The sequence below is a fragment of the Urocampus carinirostris genome, chromosome 8 (genome assembly GCF_059441175.1).
Source record: "Urocampus carinirostris isolate Australia breed hairy pipefish chromosome 8, RoL_Ucar_1.0, whole genome shotgun sequence".
Lineage (NCBI taxonomy): Eukaryota > Metazoa > Chordata > Actinopteri > Syngnathiformes > Syngnathidae > Urocampus > Urocampus carinirostris.
This window is the reverse complement of record NC_142356.1, coordinates 13,454,045-13,481,780: the sequence shown is the minus strand read 5'-3', so window position 1 is coordinate 13,481,780 and position 27,736 is coordinate 13,454,045. Positions and strand designations below refer to the sequence as shown.

The 27,736-nt window shown below is 40.3% G+C and overlaps 1 protein-coding gene and 2 pseudogenes across 1 annotated transcript in view; all 3 read left to right on the top strand.

Moving 5' to 3' along the window:
- The window catches only part of LOC148360750 (teneurin-3-like), a 238,694-nt gene that overhangs the window by 18,229 nt on the left and 192,729 nt on the right, over positions 1–27,736 (top strand). The gene's annotated exons all lie outside the window — the stretch shown is intronic.
- Positions 19,850–20,024, top strand: LOC148360753 (U2 spliceosomal RNA; annotated as a pseudogene).
- Positions 26,699–26,829, top strand: LOC148360752 (U2 spliceosomal RNA; annotated as a pseudogene).

Genomic DNA, 27,736 nt, shown 5'->3' with positions numbered 1-27,736 from the left:
TCATTTAAAAATATACTCATCAGTCTGAAACACGATACCCGAAAAATATAAAGCTCCCACGAGACGTTGTCTTGCAGCCATCACCTTCCATGATAATACTCAACCATGCTCTCCCTACATCCGTGAGTGTAGTGAATCCATTCGTGTTGAATATTTACATACTCCAAAACACGCAATAACGCCGACAAATTTATTAAAAAAATCCGCCCAAATGCATCTCTGCATCAATGGACGTTCCTTGTTTCTAGCCGCCTGTTTAAACCTATAAAATGGTCTTCTGGTGGCCGTAAACCAACCTAATCCAGTGTTCATTTTACCTGTGAAAAGTGATGGGTCCCGGGGACTCGCATGCTCAAAAATCTATGGGTCCCAACAGAGATCTATTGGTCCCCAAAATTTAGTGTGCTCCATGCCCTTTCAAACTGTCGTATTTTCCCTTACAAAATACAAAAAAATCTTCTTTTTTTTTTTTCAAACATGTTTATTTATGTAGTTTAACATGTTATATTGTACATGTGTTTCCTTATATCATATATATTGTTAATGAACATTTTGTTGTGAGACACTGAGTTGCTCGACATGAATGAGGTTTATTATATAAAAAGTTCAAAATGCTTGGACGTTCACTGTAGAAGGAAAAAATACATGCAAATATAATTAAGTAGAATAATACATTCTCTTATTCAAATTATTAATTCATTTTCTGCATTAAATTATTGTTGGTAATATACCGTCTTTTTTCATTTTCTCCTTCCTTTTTTTCTCAACTTCTTTATACAACATAATCATTCGTAATATAATGCATCAAAGCAAGTGAGCCGTTTGAGAGCCGGCTCTTTAATGAGTTGAGCCGAAAAAGCCGGTTTTCTAAAAAGAGACGGACTTCCACTACACAACTCGAACTCGAGATCGGCTTGCAGACGAAAACTCGAACCGCGAGACCAAAACAACAATGGCGGATCTGCCTGACGAAAAGTTTGGGGTGTGGTAAATCTTTGTTAAAAAATGATAATGACAATTTCGTGTCAAAAAAGTTGCGTCCCGGGGACGCACGTTGATTTGACACGATGCGTCCCCAGCAAAAATAATGCGTCTAGGACGCAGGGACGCGGGCAAAATAGAACACTGCTAATCTTTTTCGGCCTATTGCAGGATTTGTTTTAGCCTATTCGAAACTTTAGATGCTAAAAAGGACCCGTCTCCATTACCTCCAAATAACTTTAGCCAATAGTGACCGATTCGAATGATGATTGACACATTAGTCAGGAAATGAAACGCTGGTATGTATATCCCAGCATTCCCCGCCCAATACTTCTACAGGGGCAAAATATGGTCGGCGGCTGCTTACCTCTTGGCACACAATATTGATCCATATATAAGGCACCGTATTAAAAGGCGCATGTTTAGCTTTTGAAAAAAATGATGGCTCTTAGGTGCGCCTTATAGTGCGGAAAATGCAGTAACGGAAACCCAAACGTAGTGCGCTACTCTATAAATAACTATGTAGCAACAAATTACTGTCTATAAGTGCATTTGTAACAAAACAAAACAAGAATTGAACTCCTCTTCAATACAGTTTAATTTCGTCTGGCTAAATCCCCGTTAGCGTCGGGGCTGCCTAGAGCTTCCTGTATAGTTTGCTTACATTTGGCGCTCTTTGGCTATGCAGTTTTTCCGGCTAGCCTGGCGTTAGCGCCAGTTCTGCGCTGTCCCTTGGATTATTCATGGCCGGTTTCGCGTTTATCACTGTAGCCATTTTTAGTTGCTGGTTCCTGGTTATCTTGGATCCTCACAGCATGTTTTTTGGTTGTCCAACTTTGCATTTTTTTTTGCCAATGCTGCGCCCGCCTTTTGTTGATTGATCTTCCTCGGCCCCAATTAGCCCGCCGAGTGTTATTTTTGCATATTAGCCCCTTTTTGGCTGCTAATGTTGTATTATTACTGAATCCACCTGCGACACAACACCTTGGCATTTTCCAAAAGAATTACCAAAACTTTGCTTGAAACACTCGTAACCTCTTCGATGAATCAACAGGTGTTACAAGTGTGTATATGGGGACTGGCTTGCATGCTTGCCAGTGTTCCCCGCATGCTGTCAGAGCTCAGAAAGCCAGAGACAGGCTGTCAACAAAATGGATTATCTCAGAAAATAATTGGAATATATTCACGAAATATGGATTTCATTCAAAAACCATGTACTATTTCCTCACATTTTGCATGTTTTAGAATTTGGGAATACCTTTAAGTCTTCTGCAAAGACGCACCTGTGATAAAAAGTGTTGTAACAAATGCTAAGAGAGACGTTCCGGTGAATGCCATTATAGTTACCTTTAACAGAGAGTCCATTTTCTATTTTAAGTATCGCCTACTTTAGGTCAAACACTTTTTTTTCTTTTCCCAGTGTTTCTGATCTGTCATAGCGCCATTGAACCCCCCCCCCCCCATTCCCTTCTTTCATGCTTGTGCGTGTACTTGTGCTCTTCAGTATCTAATTTCATAGATCCCTGGCCATTCCTGCGTATTTTCGACTCCCAGTAGACTCATGTAGTCAGCAAACCAGAAGAGGTGAAAGACAGATGTAGCAGTGGGATACTCCAAGACTTCATTCCCATCAACGGAGCTTTCTGGGAAAAAAAAGCCAAAAAAGGAAAGAATTTGAGGGCCTTCAGTAGTGGGTCTGGCATGCTGCACCGGCAGAGTGATAACCACTGACACCAGCATCTATCATTTAAATAATGGGGGTGGAGGGGGGGCTTAGTTTTGGGGGTTGCACTCAGGAATTTTGCTAGGTGCTTATGTGGTGGGAGGGCTTAGCATGAAGACACTCTAGTATTGCACTGAAGCATAATAACATGCACACTTTCTGACAAAACTGGCCTGTTTTCTAGTTTATTCAGTGCCATAATGTATAGATATTTTTTCAGAAGCATTGTCCCTGAGTGCAAACTATTCTAAAGGCTCTCGTGTTTCTGATCAGTAATTATCAAGCCTCTGTAAATTGTATCAGCATGATGAATCACCACTAAATGGAAGGAGTGGTTTTTTGATCTGATCTTTGTCGACACTTAGTGCCCATTTTCTTTCCTTTATCCACCGTATAGCAGTGTGTAGGTACCGGCCCAAATGCAGAATAAGCGCAGTGGTGATAAGAGCAAAGATACAAGACTGTGATTGCTTCAAAGCTTTATTCGTTCTAAAAAAAAAAAATGACAAAGTGACTTTGTAATTGTCGGGACGGAGAGGGATGACGTTTCGTGTACCTCCACAATCGCCATGACGAGCCAATTCATGTGATCACGTCGGAAAATTCGGGGGCTAAAAAGTTCTTGCAGTTTGTCTACTGTCATGCATGAATTTAGTGTTCAGCTTGTAGTGCATCTTTTCACAAAAACTCGTTTTTCTTTGTTTTCTTGGAAATGTGTATTTTTTACAAGACAGCAATGTTCAACCGCTGTTAACTACTAATGGTAAAAGCAAGAAGTATACTTTTTTTTCAAATGAAAGGTTATTGTTAAAAATGTTTTTGATGTGTGTTATGGTTAGCGCGTGTGCGGCACAGTTCTGATGTCATGAGATCGAACCTTCCTGTACGGAGTTTGCATGTTCTCCCCGTACATGCGTGGGTTTCCTCCAGGCACTCCGGTTTCCTCCCACATTCCAAAAACATGCATGTCAGGTTAATTGGCCGGTTCAAATTGTCCTTAGGTGTGAATGAGGGAGTGAGTTGTATGTCTCTGTGTGCCCTGCGACTGTCTGGCAACCAGTTCAGGGTGTCCCCTGCCTACTGCCTGAGGATAGCTGGGATGGGCTCCAGCACCCCCGCGACCCTACTGAGAATAAGCGGTGCAGATGATGGATGGATGGATAGATTAAATATATTCACGCAAATTCACTTGATAACCACCACAATCACTTAAACAATGCAGAATGTCATGTTTTTTGTCATGCAGGTCTTGAGAGTACAGCAACTATAGAGAGGAACTGTCTTGTATTTTTACAGTACCACAAATATAAGGCGCACTGGACTGTAAGTCACATAGAATTAAACTCCATTAAGGGCTGGGGTTGTACTAAAAATGAAAAAGTACCGTCTTTGCATTGATTGATTGATAATTCGAAATACAACACTGATCACAATTGCAAAAATTGGATGTTATTATTTGGCCACCCCGCTAGCATATTAGCAGACATTAAACGGTCCATGGTACAGAAAGGGATGGGTACTACTGAAACACAATATTGTATCACCGACTCGCAAAATATTTATAAAGCGCCGAAGATTCTGAAATGAATGAAGAGAGAGGCATTGTGGGAAGTAATTTAATCATCCTGAAAGATAAATGAATGGCTGTACATATTCAACGTTTGCCACCTACTATGCGTTATACCTGTTTCTAATCAGTGTCTTGTATTTTTACATTTGTATCTGGTACCATAACTAAAAAATACTATGATAAGGAGACCCATTGCCTTTTTTATGTCATTTATGCCCCCTCGTAGCCTGGCGGTAATGATTCGGCTTTCCCATTGTTGCTATCCGGGTTCGATCCCCATTACTACCATTCTTATGCAACTCTGGTCAAGGACTGATCAATGATTGCACAAATATTTTAATGAGTTTCCCCAAAAATTCCGTACACAAGGCTTATTGGATTATAAAGCGCATTTTTGAAATCTCTGGGGTTTCTGGGTGCGCCCTATAGTCCGAAAAATACGGTAATTCCTTTTTACAGAGCTGTATTATTTACCGGCACTGGTTATTTATTGCTGTGGCTTTATCTTCAAATAGTAGGACTTTTCTTTTCATATACACGACCTTTTAGCACCTATCGTAATGGGTGTTTGAGTACTAAGGTACCCAAAATGATTACATTAAAATGATTTATAGAGAGTTGGGCCTGGGATTCTGAGAAGCTGACTCGAGAGATAAAATAGGGGCAGGAGGCTGAGGGATGAGATGTTAGCTGACAAAGTGTTTCTTTTCAGAGACAAGAGTCCAGATGGGTTACAAGCACACATACTCTGCTTTCTCTCACTCCTTTTGTACCATTTCTTTTATTGCGCCTTACTCAAGTACTTTCTTCTCTATTCAGCCCCATGTCCCATCCGCGAGACAGACTCACCATGGTAGGATATTTTTAAGCAGTGCTATGACTATTTTAATAGTCGACTATTCACAGACACACAGAATAATTGGATAGTTATTTATTGTTTCTCAAATTTTACACCAAGTTCGTTTAATTATGTGGCCAATAACAGTGTCTGAAACTCGTGACAAAAAGTTACCAGACACTAGCCATAAGGTTGCCTGCCCCATTTTTCACAACTTGAAACACAATAAGACGACTCATCGCAAAAAAAAAACATTGTTGCAAAGTATTAAGGATTTATAATCGGAATATATAGCAGAACAACACATTAAAATTAAGTTTATTATAAATCTACTTATAACATTCATTGCACTGATATGACATTGCCATCAGTATGGACCTGTATTGACTCATCTTCATTCATGCAATGTTTCTTTCTTCTTCTTTTCACTTTTGAATGAATTGACTTATGTACTATTGCAAAGGTTGTACGGCCTACAAACGTTGTTTGTTCTTACAACAATTCTTTCTTTCTTTTTTTTCCGGTATCTTTTGTCGCATAATACTAACATTTTTGGGGGCTTATTTAGTCGGTTGCACGATACAGAAATGTATTTAATTACATGCTTTAGTGGAAGTACAATGTTGTCAACAAGATTGACTCAGTATAATTGGAAATTATTTGAATGCAACACAAACCTTTTCTTCTTTTTCCCTGTTTTTTTTCTATTTTTTTAAATAACTTTTAAAAAATCTGATTGTGTTTATTTTTTCCGAGCTGTTACTTTTTTCTTTTTGTTCTCTATTTACTTTTTTCCCTCTTTTCTTTCTTTCCTTTTTTTCTGTCTTTTTTTCTGAAATTTTCCTTCTTTTTTCTTTTTGTTTTTTTTTCTCAGCTTTTCACAACTTTTTCATTTCGGTATTTTTTTTTCTTTTTCTATTCCCCCTTCCTTTAAGTCATTCTGTGTGTAATTTTACTTAATATTTGGTCATATAGGGATGAAAGAAGCAAAAACAACCTGAAGAGCCGTTTAGGACCCAAAAGAGCCGGTTCCTTTTAGTGAGCCGAGCCGAAGAAGCCGGTTCTTGAAAAACTCTACTGACTTTACTCAACTTCGTTCTACTTCGACCTTGACTTCAAAATACCGCATTTATTTGATTTTTTTTTTTTTGACAAGGTTTCACGGCACACTAGTGTGCCCCGGCACACTAGTTGAAAAACACTGTTTTAGATATCCGATTCATCGAAAAAAATAATCTACTGATTCATTGATTATAAAAATAATTGTTGCAGCCCTACGCAATACTCATTCCTAATATTTATTTTTTCCGTCGACAAGGTCGATTAATCGTTGCTGCCCTACATCTTTGTTGTAAAAACGGTCCACCACCTCTCCCATCATATTGTTATAAAAGTTCTATCCAAAGTTCTCGTTTTCCTGAACACCGTTAAGTAAAATGGCGAGTGCCGCATTACATCACAAGAGCCGTTCAATGGCCATTAAAAGACGCCGCACGAAAATGGGTTGCCGAGCCAGAGACCCTACTGTAGCAGCATGCAGACAAATGAGTGTTGTCCCGGAAAAATAATGACTGAAAAATAACCTCGGAATCAATGTTGTCCTCCTTCCAAACGTGACTTATTTTAATTAATGTCACGCCAGTACTTGGGAGAACTTTTCTCATTACAGAAAAGGAAATAGTCCAAATGTCATTCTCAAAAAGGACTCTGTAGAATTTGGAGTAAATAACCAAAGGAAATGTCAATGTCCAAAACGTATACATCTATTTCCCATGTTATTCTCTCTAATAATTGATGGCGCTAAAGTAGAAAAGAGACGTTACCAAGGAACACTGGGCGCAGTCATGTACACACAATTTAAAAGAACCTCATTATCAATCAACAAGCTCTTTTAAGTCTTATCTTCGTGCTCTGGGAAATGAAGACAGATCAGGCGACAGCAAAGTGAACTGCACCTGGTGGAGGCTGCTGAAATTCCAAATATGTGTGCCTGTTATCCATCAGTTGCATTTGTAAGTGCTAAAAACCTTGATCAACCTTATAAACTGTTTTGTTTCTCTTTTTGTTGGTGATTAACTTATCAGTCTCCTGATATATATAAAAAAAAATTGGTTAAACAGCACCGGTCAGATCTCATCTCATTGGCTACACCGCTTATCCTCAGTAGGGTCGCGGTGGTGCTGGAGCTGGAGCCCATCCCAGCAATCATCGGGCAGTGGGCAGGGGACATCCTAAACTGGTTGCCAGCCAATTGCAGGGCACACAGGGACAGACAACTCATTCGCTCATTCACACCTAGGGACAATTTGGACCGGACAATTTACCTGAAATGCATGTTTTTGGAATGTGGGAGGAAACCGGAGTGCCCGGAGGAAACCCACGCTAGCACGGGGAGAACATACAAACTCCGCACAGGAAGTCTGGAGCTGGATTTGAACCCCCGCAGGAGGTTCCCAAGACATGAACTGTGCCGCACATGCGCTAACCACTGCGCCGCCGTGCTGCCCCGGTCAAGTCTTTTATGATTATTCTTAAGTGATATTGTTTTGTAGACAAAGAACGTACACAAATAACGACAGCCTTTTAGTAGAATCGAGGACCGCATATTACTACATGAATCCTGAGGTTATAATGGTATGCAACTGTGTCCTAATGATGAAGATAAGTACAGTGGAACCTCGGTTTTCGAACGCTTCTCAGTTCGAACAAATCGGAGTCCGACCAAAAATTTCCAGAAATTCTTGCTTTGCTGTTCGGTCAAAAAATCGGAGTTCGAACGCCGGTAATGCGTGAGTGCGTACGCTAGGGTGCGATGCTGAGCGGCGTACGGGTGTTTTAGCCCCTTATTATGCCTCCGAAGAAAGTCAGTGCAAGCAGCAACGTTGCTACAGGTGAAAAAAGAAAAGTAGTGCGTACAACTATTGCATTTAAGAAAGAAATAATAGCCAAATATGATGGAGGTGTTCGAGCGCCTTCTGCTGACCACCACAAAGGTAAGAAATCCTATTCATAAGATTACGGTAACGCGAACGTACGATTAGCCTGGGTTAGCTATAAGTTTACGTTAAACATTCAGGGTGTTGGAACAGAGCCCAACATTGAGCGTGTTCGAACGGAGCCCCCTTTCCAATGAACCGCTCACCACTTGTTGTGGAGACCCGGGTGCTAAATGACTTATAAACAACCTGATTTATTTTACACGTTCATTTTAGCGCAATTTTTCAAACGGAAGATTAGGATAACGCGAACGTACGATTAGCCTGGGTTAGCTTTATGTTTACGTTAAACATTCAGGGCGTTGGAACGGATTAAAACGATTTACATTATTTTTAATGGGAAAAAAGATTTCGGTGATCGAACAAATCGGTTTTCGAACAGGGTTCTGGTACGGATTATGGTCGAGAACCGAGGTTCCACTGTACAAGCTTGGTCATCCTGGAAGGGGGATTACCTCATGTGCGGTCCCTTCTCATGGTTTCTTCATTTTCCTCATGTTGGGGTTTTTGAGTTTTTCCTTGCCCTCATGTAGGTTTTAGATCAGGGGATGGTGTCATGATAGCCAGTAGTTTAGAATAGTCTGGGGTCTGTGCAGCCCTTTGAGACTCTTTGTGATTTAGGGCTATACAAATAAACATGACTTGACTTGACTTTACTATAAGGGATGTTTGATACCACATTTTCCAGATACAGTTATCAATTATTGAGTACAGACTCTGCCCTACTGACGAACGAAATACGTTCCGGACGAGCGTTCGTAAGTTCAATTTGTTGGTAAGTTGCTTCAGTGCTATATTTTGTATGTTTAAGGTTTATATAAGTATGTTTTAGGCTTGTATAAGTGACCTGTATTGTTTTGTACAAAAAAAATAAACATTTCATAACATAATATGCTCTATAAAGATAAATAAAAATAGGTTTCACTTACTTTTGGAAGATAAGCTTCGTTGTAGAAAGTGGCCGAAAAAAGCGATCCAACCATTTTCTCAACCGCATCAAGCTTTCTTATTCCACTTTCATTTCAAAAGAAACGGCTCGCCTCTTCTTTACACTTTACACCAACCATATTAAATGGATGCACGAGTTATTAAACAATACAAATGTCAAATTTCTGGAGATACAGTATAGAATGTTTACATACGAACTAGGAAGAGGAAGCCGGATTTCTTCTTCAAGGTGGATGCTGGCTGACCTCTCACAGCGCCACTCGCTGGTAGCGACGGAAAAAAGCACTAAAGTACCTCTGTCCTGTACTCAGAAAAATGTGCACACAATACAAAATCTTACTTACCAACATGGTGCCCCCGTGTCCCCAAAGGTCAGCTGAGGTGCCCGCGGACCTGTTCTGAAAACACCTCAGCGGCATTGGATCATTGTGACTTTCAAGTAAAATGATTTTCTTCAGTGGTTGACTTACACTATTTAAGTTCCAATAATTTACCTGGGAATGACATAGCAACAACATATTAAAAATCTGATAAGTTGTTTTAGAAATTCATATAAAACTAGGTGCCCTTTCCGCTAATTAGTAACAAAAGTAGCTCTCCGATGGAAAAGGTTGGAAACCCCTGCTTTAGGGCATCATTATACAAATGTCTTGGAAAGTAACACTTTGTGTTACACAATTACCGTATTTTCCGCACTATAAGGCGCACCTAAAAGCCTTTATTTTTTTCAAAAGCTGACCATGCGCCTTATAATACAGTGCGCCTTATATATAGATCAATATTAAGTCGCAAAGTCTTGCAACTAAAGCAAGCAGCCGCCGACTAGATTTTCCCCCGAAGGCGAAGTCGTTTGCGGTCTGTGCTGGGATTTATATACCGGCGTTTCATTTCCTAACCAATTTGTCAATCATCATTTGAATCAGTCACTATTGGCTAAAGTTATTCGGAGGTAAAGGGGGCGGATCCTTTTTATCATTTAAGGGCTCGCATAGGCTAAAGGGGCGAAACAAAGCCTGCAATTGGCCGAAAAAGATGAATGTGAATCACACAATGGTTGGGTTGCACTACGGCATAGAGAAAACATTTTTTTATATTCTGTATTTGTAAATATTTGACTCTCCTGGATTTACGACACTCACGGTTGTAAGAAGACCACGGTTACGTATCATCAATGAACGTGAAGGCTGCAAGAGAACTTAGGTGAGCTATGCGGATTTATATTTTCCCGGTATTTTGTTTTAGAACGATCTTGATGTTTCTGTGATGAGTCTATTTTTAAACTTAATTCAATTCAAAGTGTTTATTGTCATATGCACAGTAAAGAACCCCGTTTCCCTGCACGATAAAATTCTTACTTTGCTGTCCACACAGTTGCCAGCAAAAAATAAAATGGAAACTAAGAAATGTTTAGCATTTCTTGAATCCCAAGACTTTAACCTTCCGAATGATATGTGGAACGATGCATTTGAGTGATTGGTGACATTGTACAGACACTGTTTCCGTACATGTCTGAGACACGTATTTGGAATGTTAAGGGGGTAATAAGTTTGACTGAACTATCTGACTGTTTTGTCCACGTTCCCATTGTAGCGCCTTCTAATCCGGTGCGCCTTATGTATGGAAAATATAGGACCAAAAACTATTTTTGGGGGGTGCGCCCTATAACCCGGTGCGCCTTATAGTGCGGAAAATACGGTAAATGAGTTAAAACCTAGTAAGTGTAAATTTGGTCTCTCTTCTGAATAAACAAATTGGATTGTAATACATTTATTCGTCAGTCTTATTATTAAAATCCCTTGCGGGAATACTACACAAGCATGAAAATAACTCAACACCTCATTTTAAAGACATTAGTGCTATGTTGCTGCACACAGGAATTTATGAACAAAAGCAAACAATAGCAATCCCCTCTTTCCCAAAGTGAGCTGGAGAGTGTCCAGCCCACCCGTTACCCTATTGAGATTTAAGGGTTACAGAAAATGAATGGATAGAACAAAAACAACCTCTTTCCTACCTTTACGCACACACTGAACCACGTGTCCTCTTTTGGATCAACCTTATTTTGTTAGACCAATTTCTGAAAGGGGATGTGAATGAGGTTTTTGCAGGGTCGAGATTCTTGAAAATGCTAAAATTCTAATGCTTTCAAGAATTGAAAAGTGCTTGTGCGTGTAAATGCTTAACATTGTTGCCATGTTCTACAATTCTGCTTAAAATTGACAATAACACTTCTCTGTGGTGGCTTCACCTCGCCATTGTATTTCTTCCTTTGTGATTAACAGCAACTGGTATTAGTTTGTATGGCATTAAATGTCATTACCCCCCCTACAGGTTGCAGGTGCGTGCTACACCTAAATCTGGCACTATTAAATATGTGTTAGTGCTATGATTACATCTCAATTATGGACATTTATTATGGCCCAAGTATGCAAATTGCCAAACGAACTGAAATCCAGAAATTTCCAAACCGAACGACTATTTCGGAATCGGAATAAAGCAAACGTTTGATTTAAAAAAACAAAAAACAAACAAAAAAAAAAATAAAAATAAAAATATTTTTTATTCTTTCTTGAAACCCGGGCGGTTATGTTTTGTAAGTTGTGCGCCCGACGTAAAAGATGAGCGCCCCGGGCGTCCGGGCAGACATTATTTGAGACACTGATGTAAATTGCAGCTATTTTTTTTCAGTCTGCAAAATACATGATTCTCACCGAAATTCATATTTTCATGGTACTGCAGAAAGTGAAAAATTGGCTTTGAAAGTACTTAAATCATGCTTGAATTTGGCCATGAAAAAGGTGTATGAACCCTGTTTTTAATGAAATGAAATGAAAATGAAATGATCTGCATTTATATAGCGCTTTTCAAATCAATGACTTCCCAAAGCGCTTTACAATGTGCTCCACATTTCCCAATAGCGGCCTTGCAGCCATGTAAGGCGCTAACCTGCTTATTGGGGGTATTAGGGGTTCAGTGTCTTACCCAAGGACACTTTGACGAGCCAGGATTCGAACTGGGATCCCTTGATCCCAAGACGAGCGCTCTACCTCCTGAGTTACTAACACCAACGCAATGGCCATTGGCGTCATTATCTTTTTTTGCTATCCCCTTTACGATAGTAATTCTTCAGCTCTTTGCTATGAATTGAATGTCAACAATCATTCGGAACTCACCATTTCTCTCTCCTACACGAAAAGGCGCTTGCTTTGCAAATAGCAACAGGACTGCTATGCCATTGCATTGCTTTATTTGGGCTGTCACCAATATTCCTTAAGCAAATGCATAACCACTATTCGTGAGATATATATGTAAGGGTAAATTTATGTTTTCAATCTCCTAAAAGTTAGAGCCTATCACAACGGACAATTATTTAGAAGCTAAGGTAGTTGGAGTCCTGCCCTGAGGGTATTTCACATTATACACATTCCACACGATTGGTCTTGACAGCAGAAGAATTAGTTGGTAACAACTGAAAACAATAGAGATGTCTTTTTGTGTTATAGCATTCACATGCATCTCCCTTGTGCTGAGGGATTAGAGCTGCAGGCAAGAATGTATCAGCTTGGAGTGTCCGGGAGACTTTCAGATTGATTTTATTAGTTTAATGATCTTTGCGTTTGGTTACATAAATAAATAAAGAAGAACAAAAGAACAAGAAGGTGTGTTAAGCACACCTGTATATTCAAAGTAAAAATGCTTTTTGTATAAACTTCTTAACCCTAAGTTTTGCAATCAACTCCGTGCAAAACACAGGTATGTGTGGGTGACCATAATAATTAATTTTCCTGCAGCTCCTTAAATGTTTGCTTATAACTCCCAGTGCTGGCAGTGGTACTGGACAATGGGTCATTTGTTACCAGAGAAATAAAAATAACTTCCATCCATCTATTAGCTGCACCGCTTATCCGCAGTAGGGTCGCGGGGGTGCTGGAGCCCATCCCAGCCATCTCCCGGCACTGGGAAGGGGACACCCTGAACTGGTTGCCAGCCAATCTTCTGTTACTTTATTTTTTATTATAGTTTTATTTTGTAGATTGCTATGGTCACACTGGATGTATACCCAGTGTGTGAGGTGTGTTGGAATTCACGAGAACCTGTTTTGCTCCAGTTGCCCATTTCTCATCATTATGCCCTGGTTCCCTAGCAACTGACGCAGACCTTGTTGACCCGGGCAATGTCATCATTATTGCTCATACATGAGGTAGACAGGTGAGGGATCTTGCCTAAGGACCCTTACTGGGTAATGTTCGAGCAAACTGTGATCGAACCACGGTCTCCTGCATTCAAGTCAGTGGACTTGACTGCTGTATTATCCCAGGTAAAAGAGTAGTTGCAATAGCTCTCAGCAGCAACAGGCCTCAGTCCAGAAGAGCGCAATAATATGAACAGCTAAGGTACTGCGGAGAACCCTCAAACTCCCAGACCTCTGGTTGAGGACCTAACTTTGAGGATGACGCCCCAACAGGCATGTGTTTGATTTACGTCAAGTCAAGTCATGTTTATTTATATAGCCCTTAATCACAAAGAGTCTCAAAGGGCTGCACAGATCAAAGACTATTGCAAACTACAGACTATTATGACACCATCCCCTGATCTAAAACCTACATGAGGGCAAATAATACACATATTATCAACATAAAATATAGGTTATTCATATGCTATAGAATAGAAGTGTGTTTTAAGCTTAGCTTTAAACATTTCCACTGAGGTTCAGATCAAATCTCAGGGGGAAGAGCATTCCTCAGCACCGGGGCCCGAATGGAGAACGCTCTCGAACCTGCGGATTTCTTCTTGGCTCTTAGGATCACTAGTAGACCAGTGTTTTCAGAGCAAAGGCTCCGGACCGGAACATAGGGGGAAATTAAATCTGAAAGATATGAGGGAGCAAGTCCATGCATGAGTTTGTATAATACCAACAGAAGCTTAAAATCACATCTTAAGCTAACAGGGAGACAATGCAGGTTAGCTTAAATCGGGCTAGTGTGGTCAAACTTTTTGTCTTGGTTAAAAGCCTCGCTGCAGCATTTTGTACCAGCAGAAGGCTCTTGATTTTGGACTTCGGGAGACCAGAGAGTAGTGCATTACAGTAATCGAGACGGGAGGTAACAAACGCATGAATTATGAGACAGCATAGGGCGAATTTGAGCAATGTTGCGAAGATGGAAAAAAGCTGTTTAGTTGTTCAAAGTTGGAGAGTCAGGGCCGACTAACGGGCCTTGGGAAAACTCCATTGGTTTAACAAACTATGTTTGACTAAGGAAGGTAACAGAAATGTCACAACAAAAACGTCAAGACAAAATCCCCGTTTCCACTGCGTCTTTGGAACAGACAGTTTCTGCCCTAAATCATATAAAAACTTATGCCACAAATACACTCACAAGCGCAGTACTGTAGTTCCGCACAAGCACATATTTTCCTTGCTCCATGCTGAGTGAGATCGTCTTGTATTCTATTTTCTTAGGGAAATGCAAAAGCTAAAGTTAATCCCAAATAAATCTCCCATGAATAATTTGAACAACTCTCATCCTCAATGGGCCAACCAAGATAAGCCTTACAGAAGCAAGCATGCAAGACCGGAAAGAATGACAGCACCATGTAGCGACACTCAAATTCAAATCAAATTGGTATTTAACGAGCGAAAGCTATTTTGTGATTCGCAAGTAGGATCATATTGAATGAATCAATGAAAACTTTATTCGAACATTAAAATAAAAACGGAACAAAAACAATAACTCAACAACAAAATAATATTACATAATATGTTCGAAAAGGGGTATTCAGAAGCAAATGCTTATATTCCCTACCCCTTCATCTTCCCTATTAAACACACCAATTTTATAACAACAATTGTAATACTATTACCGTAAATTCCGGACTTTAGAGCGCACCTGATTATAAGCCGCACCCACCAGATTTTAAGAGGAAAACCGATTTTGTACTTACACAAGCCGCACCTGTATATCAGCTGCATGCGAACCCAAACCCGACTTTAAGTCCCGCGATTAAAACTAAATGTCCTTCATTAAACTATTCAGTCCAAAAATCACAGCTGGCAAAATGAACGGAAAATGATACCGGTACTTAAGGTTTGATGCAGACCTGCAGAGTCCGGGTCGCGTTGAAAGTAATCCAAGGAAAAAAGTGTATATTTCCAAAGGTAAGGGTGGGAAAAATATATATCCACGTTCACAAACAGGTCTGTCTGTTCCTCACCTTTACCCCACTTCCCGTCACCCCCCGTTTGTTCCGCCCCTCCTTTTTCATTCGCCTGTGCAAAACATATCAGAATAAGTGTCTAAAATAAATACAAATAAATACATTACAAAAATATACAGTTGCAAATACATATTATACATGGGTTACACATATTTACAAAGAAAGACGGTACACCGAGAGAGTTTTCAAAGCTTTAATAATAATAATTTAACTTCCCAAACGGTGCCTGTGACAGGGCAGTTAATGGTAGCAACATGCTAGCAACACGTTCGCAACACAGTAAACGGGTCTGGTAAAAAAAAAACATACCGTACTTCAAAAAATCACGGTAAACCGTCCTTATCTTCCTCCTTGGAACTGAAGCTATCAAAGTCGTCTTCCTCAGTGTCGGAAAGAAGCTTTGTCATATAGACATCGTCCCACGCTCCCTTATTCCAAAATACGCTAGCAACACGCTCGCAACACCGTAAACGGGTCTGGTAAAAAAACATACTGTACTTCTAAAAATCACGGTAAACCGTCCGGACTGCTCGATTGCTTTTAGCTTGAAAGCTGCGTCATGTGCCTTTCTATTTGCATTTTGCATGCTGAGGGTATGATTACGCTAATTTAATTTATGCACAAAGAAGTTGCAGTCTTCCTCGGCGCATATATTCCACCGGTCTAAATCTTATCTTTTGTACTCGAGCGCCGCTGGAGGCCGTTAGAAAAATTACATAAATTGGCCGCATCACTGAACAAGCCGCAGGGTTGAAAGTTTGGGGAAAAAGTAGCGGCTTATAGTCCGGAATTTACGGTAATAATAACAGTTATGATATAACAACAGCAACAATAACACAAAGTTAATAATAGTTTTAGCCGCACTATTCCCAATCGCTCGTATCACTCATACCTGATTTTCTTCATCTCTGTATTCCGCCAGGAATGTTTTTTGTATTTAAATTTGAACAAGGGAATAGTTGGACATTGTTTGATCTTGTCTTGTAAATTATTCCAAAGTTTGACTCCACACACAGACACACACATACTTTTCCTGGTGGTTCTCACCTTTGAGATCATGAATTCACTACAGCCCCTTAAGTTATAATTTCCTTCTTTCTGAATGAATAATTTATCATATTGGTGGCAGTTAAGAAGCTCATAAATCAATTCTGCAAGTTTAGAGATAAGAAGTCATGTCCACGACAACTAGAAATGTAGCATTTTAACTTGTAAAAATGACACGTGTATCCGATTGTTTGGAAATTAAAATGCCCTTTAGTGAATTTTACCGGAAAGCCTATATTTCCACTGACTTTTATCTCCGAACGCTTCCATGAAAAGTATTTTTATAAAGTAGCTTAACTGCATATTCATTTGTTCTGTGCTCAAAGCCAACACTAATGTAAATAGCTTAGCCATATTTCCTGTTCAGTAATAATAATAATAATAATAATTTCCTTGTATTGTCATTCTGTGTAACAATGTACACAGAACGAAATGTCGATTGCACCTGACCCGTTGTAGCGAGCCGATGCAGCCGCAGCCAACAGAGGGCGCCGCCGACCACTTTTTAAGTCTTAGGAATGACTCGGCCGGGGCGTGAACCACCGACCTCCCATGCCGAGGGTGCATGGTTAGGGAGAAGTTAGGGCGCTCCTGATCTGAGTTGATGAAAAGGGGATTGTCCTCCTAAATCTCCCGCCTCACTCTACGCAGGGTTGGGACTCTATTAACCTCAATCTAGATGTGTTATGCTAGAGTAAGGGGTAAAATTAAGGGGAAGGAGAGTAAACCGGTACATTTCCAAAAAAGTTTGACCAACTGTTGTTAGGAAGTGACTAGGCAGTACACAAGATTGCATATTTTGTCTTCTAGCAATTGTAAACTTGTGTCTTAAAGCCATTGTTGTCACTGTTTATTTGCCTTCATTCACAGAGATGTCCGTTTTTAATCTTTTTCTCCACGCGACACATTTGATCCTTTATTTATATAACACGCCATTAGTCTAATTGAACGAAGTGGATGATGAAAGAGAGAGCACGTGGATAAAGTGCATATTCGACATGATAATGACAACATACTGACATGTGTCCCATTTCGCAGGCAGCTATCGAGATAATTGTAAGTTAGTGAAATATAGATGCTTATTGCAAATGATGATATATGTCAGACCATCTGTTCAGCTTTGTAGAACAAATCCATACACTTGCTCATACCCATTTACTCTTTCCTCCCTCTCTTTACATGGAGCCATTCCTTGTTTTCTTTATATTGCATTTGGACATCCTCTAGAACACAGGTGTCAATCGAGCGGCCCGCGGGCCAAATCAGGCCCACCAATGGTTTAAATCTGGCCCACAAGACAACAGAAGTGCTTGAGGAAAATGAGCTGTAGTTTTAAATATTTCCACCGGATGTCGCCCAAGCCAGTTAACACTAGCAAAACAATTGTGGTAGTACAGTGGAACCCCGGTTCTCGACCATAATTCGTTCCAGAACCCTGTTCGAAAACCGATTTGTTCGATCTCCGAAATCATTTTTCCCATTAAAAATAATATAAATCGTTTTAATCCGTTCCAACACCCTGAATGTTTACCTTGAATGTTTAACGTAAACATAAAGCTAACCCAGGCTAATCGTAAGTTTGCGTTATCGTAATCTTTCGTACGAAAGATTCCCCTAACATGAATGTGTAAAAATAAAAAAATCAGGTCGTTTACAAGTCATTTAGCACCCGGGTCTACCAACAAGTGGTGAGCGGTTCATTGGAAAGGGGGCTCCGTTCCAACACGCTCAATGTTGGGCTCCGTTCCAACACCCTGAATGTTTAACGTAAACTTAAAGCTAACCCAGGCTAATCGTACGTTTGCGTTACCGTAATCTTATGAATAGGATTTCTTACCTTTGTGGTGGTCAGCAGAAGGTGCTCGCACACCTCCTTCATATTTTGCTATTATTTCTTTCTTAAATGCAATAGTTGTACGCACTACTTTTCTTTTTTCACCTATAGCAACTTTGCTGCTTGCGCTGACTTTCTTCAAAGGCATAATAAGGGGCTAAAACACCCGTACGCCGCTCAGCATGGCACCCTAGCGTACGCACTCACGCATTACCGGCGTTCGAACTCCGATTTTTTGACTGAACAGCGAAGCAAGAATTTCTGGAAATTTTTGGTTGGACACCGATTTGTTCGAACTGAGAGGCGTTCGAAAACCGAAGTTCCACTGTATTTCTCTCTCACTCTCTTCTTTTTTAATTTTTTTTCTCCCTCTCTTTCTCTTTCTTTCTCTTTCCCCTGTTTACTCTCTTTTTTTCTCTTCCTTCTATTCCTCTCTCACTCTCCAATTCTTTCTTTTCTCTTTCTATTTCCTCTCTCTGTAACTTACTCTGTAATTATCTTTTTTTCTATTTTTCTCTTACCTTCTCACCCTCTCTTTCCCTCCCCTTCTTTGATCTCTCTCGCGCCTGACTTTGTCTCTCTTTTTCCCCTGCCCACTCTTACTCTCTTTCTTTTTCTGTCATTTCACTTCTCTCATTCTTCTTATCTTTCTCTTTTTTCTCTCTTCAATTCTTTCTTTTTTTCTTTATTTCTCCATTCATATCTCAGTTCTGCTCTCTTTTTCTCTCTCTGCTACTCTGTCTTCCTTGTTCTCCCTATCTGTTTATCGCTTTCTCTTTCCTTCCACCTCTTTCTCTCTTTTTCTCCCTCTCTCTTTCTTTAAAACTTACTAGTCCGGCCCTCGTGAGAATCTTTTTATAGCATTTGTGGCCCACAGCTAAAACGAGTTTGACACCCCTGCTCTAGAAAGTCTAAATGCAGACACCGATTCTTACATATGTGTGTCAAGTTTGTTGAAATATAATTTTCTATGCATTACACTGTCTTCAGGCATTTGGTCCATGTTTAATGAAAATAGTTACTCTTGAATCTTTTTAAATTTCCATTTGATAAAAGTCTAAAACTACCATTTAATATTGTAATTGGGTGCAGTAGCAGGGTTGGAATTGCATACAGAAAGACAATTTGTGGGTGATAGGAAGGAGTGGAGAGGTGTTGTAAAGTGGGATGTTTGGAAGCGTTCTAAGGGATGGGTAGGGCACCTGTATGTTGGGCAGGGGTAAACCAGTGAAAGCTGTCGGGCCCTACTGTTGAACAGAAGTGTGTTGTCACCCTGACCCGAGTGACATGGCCGCTTTCTGATGTCCCGTTTTATCTGGAGGGACGAAAGCATGACCAACTTAGGTGCCGAGGTGCCCAACTTGTTTGGGTGTTTGGGCATTTGGGTTGGCCATGGTCCCAAAAATTTGGTGTGTGGTTTTTTTGCAATTTTTTTTCCTTTTTATTTTATTTTATTTTTCTTTTCTTTTTCTTTTCTTTGTTATTGTATGTGTTTGTCTTGCTGTTCGTCACCCTTCTTAAGGGATATGACCAAGGTAGATTGATAGATAAATAGATAGATAGATAGATATTTTCAGGTGAAAAGCACACAAAATTAATATTTGTTTCTGGTACCATGACTAAAAGTAGTGTGATAATGAGATTAAATCTACTGCCTTTTCACAAATCGTCTATACCACTGGTAGTGAACTTGACCTAAACTTGAACCCATTAAGTTTATATTGTGTACTATCTATGGGACTGTGGTTCTAGGTAGATACAGTACATATGTTCAGTTGATTTTTGCTATTGGGAGATGGAATAAGAGCGTGCTCTGTCTACTCCACGCATCGGCCTGGTATTGCAGTACCTCCGGGAACGGTGCATTCGCACTGATCGCTGCTTGGCCCTGTGGCTAGGACCTTGACTCAGCCTCCTGGCTGGGAGCAAGTGTCTCGGCCTCTTGGCTTTGTAGTGTATTATGATTTGACCGAAAACGGATAATAGATAATTGATAAAGAATATAGAACAATAAACCTCTACAAAATCCCCCCCACCCATTAAGATGAAACCGGATCCAAGAATTATAATTTTGAACTATTTCCTACCAAGAGTGTACTCACCGATGCTAGAATCACATGTTTCAGGCTTGCATGTGCATTACATTGACAGCGTAGAAGACAGTTAAACACGCTGCGGCATTCTGTATGATATTAATCTTTGAATGTTTCGGACATCGAAAGAGGAAAACTCAACTTATACGACAATTAAAATGTCAATGAATCATCCAGCCGTAGGTTATCATACGACAAAACCTGGTTTTGTGACCTTCTCATCATAAAAGGAGACTGCGTAGAGAGAGTCCACTCGTTCAAATTTCTGGGCGTGCACATCGCCGACGACCTCTCCTGGTCTGCAAACACCAGAGCGGTGGTAGGGAAGGCCCAGCAGCGACTGCACTTCCTGAGATTGCTCAGGAAAAATAACCTAAAACAGCAGCTGCAGGTGTCTTTCTACAAAGCCACAGTGGAGAGCATCCTAACATACTGCATCACGGTGTGGTATGCGGGGTGCACAGCAGCAGACAGGAAAAAGCTCCAGAGGATCATAAAAACAGCCCAGAGAATCGTCGGCTGCTCTCTGCCCAGTCTGGAGGACATTGCCTGCTCTCGCTACCTCAGCAGAGCAGAAAACATCGTCAAGGACTTTTCTCACCCCGGCCACCATCTCTTCGACCTGCTGCCTTCCGGCAAGCGCTACAGGTCACACTAAGCAAAAACGAACAGACTCAGAGACAGTTTCTTCCCCACAGCCATTACCACCCTAAACAGACACCGCACAAACAACTGAAAACTGTTGCAAAAAAAATAAAAAAATAAAAATAAAAAAAAAATACCTCACATATATGTAAAATGGTACTCACGTACATGCTGTCTGCACTATGTTTGTTCACTGCTCAACAGACACCGCACAAAAACTGAAAACTCGTGCCAACACTACCTCATACGAAAATAATGTTACTCAAGTCTTGTTCTTGCACATGTCGACTGCACTACGTTTAATGCTCAAATTGCACAATGTCTGACCATTTCCTTTTTTTGCACTATGATGTCTATGCTTGCACCAATGTATATGCGGACTATTTTTGCACCATGATGACTTTGCACCAAATGCAATATTGCACAACCGTTACGATACAACGTTATCACGACAACCCTGTATGTAACATCCCACATGCTGACATTGTTGTGTAAATACCATGTAAATTATAACTATAGCCTTATTCCCCTTGTTTTATAACATTATCTTCTCTGTTCCTTTATCTTCTTGCTCATACCCTCACTATGTGTAAAACTGGAGTGTCATGCCCAATTTCGTTGTCACAATATGTTAGCCCATTTGTAACAATGACAATAAAGGTATATTCTATTCTATTCTAGTAACAGTTCCTGTCATATAAATGGCAACTAAACACGGATAGATTGATAAACCAGGTCAGACTTACTAGTAATGTGTGCAGGCACACGTTCATGCACACCCACTAACGCACACCCTCACACATGCACACACACAATTTCGCGTTCCCTTTTTCTTTGAGAGATACTTGCTCATTGTATTCTGACTGACTGCTCAATTTTTGCTGGAGGGTTGACTGTGACCTCCAAGTTGCATCACTCCAACTATACAGTGTATCTGAGTGTGTATGTGGTGTGTCATGTGCTGACCTGACGCGAGTTTCATGTACACCCTGAGACATTGTCTACCTAAGTTGTAATCAGAAAAACTGAAAGAAGTTACAGTTACAAGTTACTTCATTCAGAAAGTAGTTCAGTTATCCCCCAGATTACTGACTGAAAGTAACTATCTAGTAGGGTTCGGGCGGTATGCTTTTGTCACGATTCGGTCACGACGCCAAGGTGCCGATTCGATTTATATCGCGATTCTCGATAATTGCGATTCTACAAGTTTAGCGATTCGATATAATTGCAGTGTTCTCGTTTGCCCGCGTCCCTGCGTCCTGGACGCATTATTTTTGCTGGGGACGCATCGTGTCAAATCAACGTGCGTCCCCGGGACGCAACTTTTTTGACACAAAATTGTCATTATCATTTTTTAACAAAGATTTACCGCATTCCAAACTTTTCTTGAGGCAGATCCGCCGTTGTTGTTTTGGTCTCGCGGTTCGAGTTTTCGTCTGCACGCCGATCTCAGTACGAGTTGTGTAGTAAAAGTCAGTTTCTTTTTAGAGAACCGGCTTTTTCGGCTCAACTCATTAAAGAGAGCCGGCTCTCAAACGGCTCACTTGCTTTGATGCATTATATTACGAATGATGATGTTGTATAAAGAAGTTAAGAAAAAAGTATAAAAGGAAAAAAGAGGTTTGTGGTCTCTGTTGGGACCCATAGATTTTTGAGCATGCGAGACCCATCACTTTTCAGAGGTAAAATGGACACTGTAATTGATGATTGCGGACACTGTAATTGATGATTGCGATTTAATTTTCTTTCCTGAAAAACAGGCTACTTAAATCATACACGTCTGGGACAAACCATGAATGATGTTTAAACAATGCATCAGTCCGGGAGCTGACATTTATGTGAACTGAGAAAACGAGGACATAACATGTACACTGTGCAACAGGTTCACAACCTCAAAATGTCACAAACTGAATTGTGAACATAACAGAAATGTTGTCCTTTAATGATCCTATTTACAGTTAATACTGTAGTCAAGTCTTGTTTATTTGTATAGTCCTTAATCACAAAGAGTCTCAAAGGGCTGCACAGACCACAGATTATTGCAAAACACAGACTATTATTACACCATCCCCTGATCTAAAACCTACATGAGGGCAAGGAAAAACTCAAAAACCTCAACATGAGGAAAATGAAGAAACCTTGAGAGGTTATCCCCCTTCCAGGATGACTAGGCTGCAATGGATGTTGCAACAACAAATAATAAAAAGATATTGTCAACATAAAATATAGGTTATTCATATGCTATAGAATAGAAATGTGTTTTAAGTTTAGATTTAAACATTTCCACTGAGGTTGCGGATCGAATCTCAGGGGGAAGAGCATTCCACAGCACCGGAGCCCCAAATGGAGGACACTCCCGAACCTGCGTATTTCTTCTTGGCTCTCAGGATCACTAGTAGACCAGCATTTTTAGAGCGAAGGCTCCAGACCAGAACATAGGGGGAAATTAACTCTTAAAGATATGAAGGAGCAAGTCCATGCGAGAGTTTCTATACTACCAAAAGAACCTGCAGGTTAGCTAAAATCGGGGTAATATAATAGTCTCTAAAAGAAAAAAAACAGCACAAGTGTGAGCTATCAAATTAAAATCAAGATCCTTCAAACATATTGCAGGTAAACATTGCTGTCCAGGGTGATGCGTCAAGGTCATACAACATTTCTGCCTCTAGTGGAAAGCAGCTGAATGTTGAGATTTGAATTCATATTCGAGGTAATGGGTAGGGTCCTCTTACTTATGGGTGCTTCTGGTAATTGAGCTGGTGCTTTGGAGTATCAAGGTTCTTTTGCAAAAACAAAGAGCTGTTCAAGATTTGTTCATACTTTGGATTTAAAATATATGGGCGCCTGCCTTTGTTCCTGTTGCTCACTTTCTTCCTCCATCTTCCCACTTCCGTTTGTTTTTCTTCATTTTGCCCTCAGTCAGTTCAATCAATCCGTACCCGAGCAAAGCACGGATCCACTAGTTAGGCATGCTTGGGAAAGGTGGTCCAAAGAACACTTGCATACAGTACATGAGTAACCACGGTGTACCCGTCCCACCAGAGATCCACATTCACGCTGGACTGGGTGATGAGGTTTTTATTATAGTTGCTGCAAATGAATGAGTCACAACACAACACGTGGTAAGCTTCTTTGCTGGCTTTGATCTCGTTGGCAGCTCGTTGTCGACTGCCCAAAACATATCAAAGAGCTTTCTTTTCAGTTTACATAAAATACATTATAGAATATTAACCATCACAATACATTTTTACATCCATTTTAACAAGATACTTAACAAGAGATCATATAGTGTTTTTTTTAACGTTTACAATGAATTCAACATATTTTTCTTTAGTCTGAATTTTAACCAACATCATCCTTTTTATATATATGAGAAAATAGAAATAATAACAATAATGAGTGTAAAAACGGGTACAATTTACCTGCAAATAAATTAGTCACAACATAACACGTGGTAAGCTTCTCTGCTGGCTTTGATCTCTATAAGGGGAATTAGCATTTTAGCACAACATGCAACGTCCGGCAAAACTAACATAAAAGGCGACAGAAGCAAAACGAAAATAAATCCAAACAGCTTGACAACATCAATCACATTACTGTGCATGTTGAGAGATTTGTCAGCTGTGGTTTTAATGTTTAAAATTAACTTTTTGCGGAGCACCAAAAGATCGTGTCTAACCATTGGCAGACTACCGTTGTAGACTGCCAAAAACCCCCACCTTCCTGTCGCAAAGTCTAAAGCCAAACCAAACCTTACCACATACCAGCAGGTGGCACTGTTGGACTCATCATTGCAGGACGCTTATACAGAAACTATACAACATATTTCAGCAGGAATTTCAATAAAACAAAAGTTATTATTACACCCGTTACACATGCACACAGGAGTATTCACTGTGCGAATTATAACCATATATATATATATATATATTATATACACGTGAGATTTATATAGCAAGTGATCAGAACTGGAAAAAGATTTTTAAAGGAAGACCGGTTGATGCTGCTTGTCAAGTCAAGTCACGTTTATTATTTGTATAGCCCTTAATCACAAAATGTCTCAAAAGACTGAACAGGCCATAATTACACCCAAGAAGAAGCTCAGCCCAGCCTGAAACAAACGAAATGATTGACATTTTAGGCCTGACCCTAGTTGTGAGGTAGGACTCTGACTCTGAGGCTTAAGATCTTACTTTTACTCTAGAATTTAGACGCCCTTTTGGAGGAAAAATCAGTCAAAGTTTAACAATATTACATCTGTCTTAAGATGTCAACTCGTTCCCAAAATATAAGGACAAGCAAAATAGATCAAATTGATGGAAGAGACCTCCAACAAGCCACCATATTCTGTGACTACATATGAAAGGTGCGGTCTCAATCAATGAATTGCTATTTTTACCCAGGGCATGCATGCAGCATACGCTATGGCATTCACAACAGGACCAAAACAGTCTGATTGTACACTATTTACTATTTTTCCCCACACATCCAACAAAGCTTTCGATTTCTCTGCTCAAGTTCTCCATTAAACATCCTACAGTTCTCTCTCTGTATTACCAGAGCCTAAAACCTGTCGGCTTTTGCAAAATGTCCAATGACAGTATATGCAGACAGGTTTTAAACGTCAGTTTTACACCAATGTCCGGCAGCTGGAGTTTACCCGTTGATCTTCCCGGAATGATGACAAACACCTTACTCTTAAGTGCAATATATATCCGTTACCGTTGGTCTGACGCTATTGAAACTTCGTACTGTAGGCTGATCTGACAGACATATCTGCCAAAACGTCCTAACTTATCGAAACTTACAGATATTTTATTGATGATAAAAAACGATGGTTGGCATGCATGCATACATACACTGCATGATCACTATAGTCAAACACCATGCTAACAAGCTACCATAGAAAAATATTCCAGGCTTAAAAACAAAGTCAGAAAACAGTGTTTTGAAGCAGTGAACGTGTCTGATTAGACTACCGTAAATTCCGGACTATAAGCCGCTACTTTTTTCCCAAATGTTCAGCCCAGCGGCTTATTCAGTGAAGCGGCCAATTTATGTAATTTTTCTAACGGCCACCAGCGGCACTCGAGTACAAAAGGTAAAATTTAGACCGGTGAAATTGTGCGCCGAGGTTGACTGCATCCTCTTAGTTTACGTTCGAATTGTCCGTATGACAGAGGACAGAGGTTCGTTCCGTTTATGAGGAAGACACCCCTGATGGCGACAGTTATGAGGAGAAAGACGAGGACGGTTTACCGTGAATTTCGCAATTGCGGTACGGGTTTTTTTAACAGCTACGCTTAGTGCGTTGGGAGCGTGTTAGGAGTAGCGTGTTAGGAGTAGCGTGGTGGTACCTTTCACAGGCACGGTTTGGGATGAAAGTTGTATTATTATTATTAAAGCTTTGAAAACTCTAAGTGTAACGTCTTTCTTTGTAAATATGTGTAACCATGTATAATATGTTTTTGCAACTGTATATTTTTGTAATGTATTTATTTTAGAGACTTATTGTGATATGTTTTCTACGAGCGAATCAAAAAGAAGGGGCGGAGCAAACGCGGGCTGACGGGAAGTGGGGTAAAGCTGAGTTAAATCTCTGTGTTGTTGCAGCGGACAATAGTGGATATATATATTTTTCCCACCCTTAACTTTGGAAAAATACATTTTTTTCGTTGGATTACTTTCAACGGGACCTGGACTTTAAAAGTTTGCATTAAATTCTAACTACCGGTATCATTTTCCGTTCATGTTGCCGATTGTGGTGGATGGATTGTGTACTATATTTGCAGTTACAAAAACACACCATACCTGGCTGTTGAACTAAGTGCTTTATGTTCATTTGATTTTTGCAATTTGTAGATGGAATAAGAGCTTGTTCTGTCCACTCTACGCATCGGCCTGGTATTGCAGTACCTCCGGGAACGGTGTATTCGCACTGATCGCTGCTTGGCCCTGTGGCTAGAAGCTTGACTCAGCCTCTTGGCTGGGAGCAAGTGTCTCGGCCTCTTGGCTTTGAAGTGTATTATTATTTGACTGATAACGGATAATGGATAATTGATAAAGAATATAGAACAATAAACGTCTACAAACACCCCATAGAAGTGTCGAGAAAAAGGTCACTCTCCACACCCCCAAGCCCCTTTCCTCCTACCTAATATGTTCTACGGCCTGAACAGCTTAGCTGAAAGTAAGATAAAAGCATATAGGAGTAGTGGGAAAAATTAAAAGTGTAGTAGGGCATTGTTAAGTCAAGTCATGTTTATTGGTATAGCCCTTAATCACAAAGAGTCTCAAAGGGCTGCACAGATCAAAGACTATTGCAAACTACAGATTATTATGACACCATCCCGTGATCTAAAACCTACATATTTGGGTTGCGGCCTGCTGACCATTATTTGCTTTTTATCGCTCAATGATAACTCAAAACACGGAGCTGCTGGAGAAGCTGCAGCTCGCGGCGGCGCCCTTGATTTGTATGTTTAAATAATTCTTGTTTAATACTTGCAAATGACAAATCTGAAATCCAATTGGCCAATGTCAGCCAGGTAGGCATTCCAAGCGTGTTCGAGATGGGCGCTTCTACAAGCAATCCACAATCCCCTTTGCCCGCTCTGGCAGAGCTTTGCGTGCTCCTGTCACCATGCCGTAGCAAAGCAGGCCCAGCAGCCTCAGCAGTTTTGCAGTGCAGCAATTCATATCAGCCTACCACGCTTGTCAGTGCGGTAGCCGCAGGCTGCCCGGTCTACTTGTAGCACATATATTGTATCCCAAAGATACTGCAGGGAGCTGTAGTAGCTAAACTTCAACTATTTCATTTAATCAGGGGTTTAATGAATCAACTT